Source organism: Dipodomys spectabilis, unplaced genomic scaffold (genome assembly GCF_019054845.1).
Source record: "Dipodomys spectabilis isolate Male_0828 unplaced genomic scaffold, ASM1905484v1 ptg000545l, whole genome shotgun sequence".
Lineage (NCBI taxonomy): Eukaryota > Metazoa > Chordata > Mammalia > Rodentia > Heteromyidae > Dipodomys > Dipodomys spectabilis.
Window position 1 is genome coordinate 180,139 of NW_024871222.1, and position 5,320 is coordinate 185,458.

Below are 5,320 nucleotides of genomic sequence, written 5' to 3' on the forward strand. Positions count from 1 at the left end.
TGACCAGTTCAACCAATGTGAACTAGTAGGGAAATACGTGGACACCTCATTCCCACTGGCACTCAAAGTCTCTGGTTAGGCAATTCTTAGGAATATGGGGAACAAGATGAAAAAGCAAGGAATGGTATCAATTGCAGGAAAAAAAAATTGGAGAAGGATCCAAGCAATTTTCTTCATTGGGCTGCCGAAAATATTCAGCTTATTACAGTGCGGAGACTTCTTTCCCAAAAGGCCACTCATGTGAATAGTAGGGATGATGATGAGTATACCCCTCTTCGAGAAGCCTACAGTGGACACTTAGACATTGTCAGTGAGTTGGTGTCTCAAGCGGCACATGCAATACCTGTAGATGACTGCACACCCCTGCACAGTGCATATACGTGGAATAATACCAGAGTGGCTTCTTTCTTACTTCATCATGATACAGATACCAATGCCCAAACTAATGGACTCTTTTTTAAAAATTTTTTTTTGGTCTGGTCGTTGGGCCTGAAACCTGGGCCTGGACGCTGTCCCTCAGCATTTCAGCTCAAGGCTAGCCCTCTACCACTTGAGCCACAGCATCACTTCCGGCTTTTTTTCTGCTTATGCGGTGCTGAGGAATCGAACCTAGGTTCTCATGCATGCAAGGCAAGCGCTCTACCACTGAGCCACCTTCACAGCCCAAATATTTTTGTTTGTTTGATTTTTGTTGTGGTGGTGTTTTTTTTTGGTCGTACATGGGGCTTGAGCTTTGGGCTTGGGTGCTGTTTCTGTGCTCTTCAGCTCAAGGGGAGCACTCTACCTCTTGAGCCACAGTTCCACTTCCCCAAACTAAAGGACTATTGACAGCCTTACATCTTGCTTTCGAGAATTGAGATAGTAAAGATATGCTGGATAGCCTTCTGTTGAACCATTATATGAAACCAGGCCTGAAGAACAATATAGAAGAAACTGTATTTGATATTGCCAAAAGGATAATTATGTATCACTACCTCTATGAAGTTGTGAAAGGCTGTGCAAATTGTTCACCGAAGTCCTAATGGTCGGGTTAAGGTTCTTAAATTTCAAAAATGCATGTCCATCTTTTGTGTCCCTACAAAACATTTTCACAATCCAAATAAGAGCAATATCTTTTTTTTTGGTCAATCATGGGGCTTGAGCTCTGGGCCTGGGAGCTATCCCTGTGCTCTTCAGCTCAAGGTGAGCGCTGTACCACTCGAGACACAGCTCCACTTCCAGTTTTCTAGTGGTTTATTTGAGATAAGAGTACCACAGACTTTCCTTCCCAGGCTGGCTTTGAACCATGATCCTCAGATCTCAGTCACCTGTGTAGCTAGGATTATAGGCATGAGCCAGCAGTGCCCGGCAGCACCAATATTTTACTGTAAAAATTCATGGATTCCGTGGAATTCTTCCAAGTGAATTTCCTGCCTTGGATGTAAAAATGTATTCAATAGTTTTTGTATACATGTATAATAATTTCTTCAGAGTTTGTGATTTTTTAATCAGAAATAATTTTAATTTACCTGTTGAAATGAGTAGTACAGAAACTAAAATATTTCTGATGCTTGTCTGAAAAAGTATATTTTAAAATATTCTATATTCTATGTTTGCATAATGTTCATAATTTATTTTCTCCTAGATATACTTTGAATTCTACATTATTTTATAATATATAGGTTCATTAATGTGTCCTTTCCGATTGCATTCCATATAGAACAGTTTGATTCCTTTTCTTCTAGGTCTTAATATTATTTTTCTTTGGGATAAAATGTCAGTGTTGTCTAATTTGAAAAGTTTTGTAAAGTTTATGCTATGTAAACGACTTTCTGAGGTGAAGATTTAATACACTGATGTCAAACTAAATTTAATAATATGAATTACGTGTATTGTTACGCTTGTAATTTTGTAATCAACTTTTTAATAACTGTTTTTCATTTCTTGCATCTGAAGAATGAAAAATATGGAATACTTCTCAAATTTTCATATTATCCTTGTGCAAGTGCCATGTTAATCTCTGTATTGTAATTTGAGTATACATGCTGCTGAAGCACGTAATATCCTCTAAATTTAAGTAGTTAATGATGCAATCTTTATACAGGTTTATATCTATGGGTGCCTACTTGTAAGAAGGAAACCTTATTGTTCCTAACAATGCTATCGATCTTATTTCCCTTAAATTCTGTGAATAGTGGAAAAAAATTATATTGATCAGTCGATTGCTCACATTTGCAAAATTTTTTTGTCAATGACTATATTAAGTCTTTTTATTTGGTATTTGATCGTACTCTTAATTATTTATAGATAGGTCCAAAGGTGATGGCTTTTTCAAGTACTTATTTATCCAATTGAATTAGCTTTGTGGACCTAATGGATTCAAAGTAAGCATTGCTTAAGAGCTACTTCTAAACTTCTTCAGCTGACAATTTCCCAAATGAGGTGTTACTGGAACAAATGTCTACCTGAGCCTTTACCCTTCTTCCATGTGGGAACAGACCAACTAGAATATCTTACCCGGACAGCAAAGATTTTCTTACTAGAACAAAACTAATCTTGGTTACAAGAGATCATAGAGAGATGAACCGTTCAAACAGAACTGTTCAGACTAGAAGGTATTTTATCAAAATATAATTGTTTATTATACCTTCCATTTCAAAAGTAGCTAAAGCCAAGAAGGTGGAAAAATTGTTCATATGCATGATTACTTTTTGTTCTGGCCTGTCTACGATCCAACCAGGCAGGAAATTACACTACTGCCTTTTTATAACCAAATATTTTCAGAGTTGCAGGAGAAGTGCATATGTTTCTCCTCGTTATTAGGCATTAAATTGATAATGTTTTAATCACAGAGTTTCCTCTTTCCTCCATGCCGTAAATCTACAAATGGTAAAACTTTAGGTCTAACTCTATCAAACACTGAGGTAGAGATAATGGAATAATACTTTAAAACAGAGTTGCCTTTGATACAGTAACTACAACAGAAAAATGCAAAATGTGTGCCTTTTAATTATATATAGTCATACATTTTACATTTATATGTGCTGATTTTATATTTCACACAATGAAACTTACTAGAATTAGTTGATAATTTGACAAATAAATTGATATTTATTTTTTTCCAATAAATAGAATTGGAATATAAATAATTAGGTTTAAAATATATATTAGACTATAAAAAGTATCAATGCAATGTTTTTAGTATAAACTTGTGATACATTATAACTGTTCTTTGCCTTCTGAATCCACATGGTAAAATAACAATGTTTTCCTCTAATCTGTAATGGATTTTACTCTGCTGCTCTGTTTATTGTTTTAACTCGCCTGTCCCAAACTGTTTTTCTCCATATTTCTGAAGCATTCCTACTGATTATTCCCAAATTTTGCTAAGATGTCTAAAATATATTATTTTTCTGCAGTACCCATGGGTCCTAGGATCCCAGGTTCCAGTTACCTGCATCATCAGATAACAGGGGCAAGACTTTTCACCAAGGCCCATGCAACATATCAACACAAAGTAATTGAAGACCCATCTCAATTTCGCATTTCCTATATTTCAGGGCCCCAATTCCTTGAGATGCAGGAATTAGCAGTAAACAATTGTGAAATGCAAGGCAACTTAAAATGAAGGATGAGATCACAAAATTTGAGAGAAAGTACTGTAATTCAAACATTCAACTTACAGATGACCAGCCCATATGAGTGAACAAGTTCACAAAGTGTCATATGTTTATTTTTAATACCCCTCACCTATGATTAACGAAAGATTTTATTCCAACATAAGTGGGCCAAAAATAGTTCCTGGAAGGACAGATCCATAATTGGTCTACCAAAGCCCGAAAACTTGACTTAGAGGTCAAATGTAATTCAGAAAAACATTTGAAGCACTAAGGAGTGCTTCAAAACACTGGGACTTCAGTACAACATGGTTCTGTGGTATAAAAATGTCACTCTCAAACCAATGATAATCTACATTTAATCTGAAAGTATATTCATTTTCAAATATACTTTTTAAAATCAATTTCGCCAAAATAACATTTGACAAGTTCATGATACTTAGTGACATTACAAGTTTTTCAAGTGTAGGGAGCAAGTTAAATAGAGTTGAATTATTTATACAGCACTAATGCCAAACATGTTCAACCATTCATTAAAGTGTAGAAATACTACCACCCACAATTTGTGTTTTTCAGTAAGAGCCTTTCAGAAATGTGTTAAATAGATCAACCTCCTAAATTTCAAACCCAAACATTAGCTAATAAATTTCATCATTTAATAAGGTACATTTTAAAAAATCACAAATAGTTGCCTTATTATATGTTATTTTGTTTTCCCTCTGTCTAACATAGTAAGAAATATGACTTTAAGTCTTGAATATGGGTACTTATCAGAGATATGACAAACATAGTATCTGTCTTCTACTTCTATCATATTCCTCTCTAGGAATAAATTTTAATTTTCTTCTTTTTCCAAAACTTATAGGTAGTAGAAAATATTATTCCATGTAAAATAAAAGAATCACACCATTGTACAAGGCCATTTATAAAAATTCATAGTTAGGAATACATTCTAAGCCATTTTTTAACTTTCTTTTTGACTAACGATTAATCTTACAAACAGTTGAGAATAAAATCATGTTTAGGTGCTTCCCATCTCCAGTCTTGCAAATTGTTGCTGCAGATGAATGAATTATGGAAATATAAACTGGCATCAATTAAAGAATATGCAGGATTGAAACTCCATGGAATGTATATAAACTTTTCAAAGTATTAATAGACAGTTTAACAGAATGACAATCAGGAAGTTGAAACCAGAGAGGAATTATAGTAAAGACATAGAATGAATGAAAAATGAACAAGGGGCAGGTATAGTTAGAATACTGAATGTACACATATGATGAAGGAAGTGGTAAATTGGAAATAAATCTTGGAGAAAGGGTTGGTTGAGAATGATGGAAGGAGTGACTCTGATCTAGGAGTATTGGACAATTAGATGGATATATTTAATTGAACACAATTGCACAACCCTTTAAAATTCAGTTAAAAAACACAAGAAACAAAAACACACAAAAATCACAACCAAACAGCAATCTCTAGAGAGTATGAATATGACCACTCAAAATTTTAATCAGTTAATGAAGGGCAGTCTTGGGAAAAGCAAACAAAGCTGTTCAAAGAGGGAAGTTTGGGATAGGGAGAATTTTGAACAGAATTAGATTGTCTAAGGTTATAAATCACCTATATCTGCTGCAAACAGTATCTTTCTTCTACGAGTTTTCTGTCTGAACTGGATAATCCAGTCCTGAGACACACTTGGTAGCTTGTGAGGTAGAATGGAAGAA

The 5,320-nt window shown here is 34.5% G+C and overlaps 1 pseudogene; it reads right to left on the bottom strand.

Annotated features, from left to right (window-relative positions):
• Positions 1 to 1,939: 1,939 nt before the first annotated feature.
• On the bottom strand, positions 1,940 to 2,036 carry LOC122099898 (annotated as a pseudogene).
• Positions 2,037 to 5,320: the final 3,284 nt, after the last annotated feature.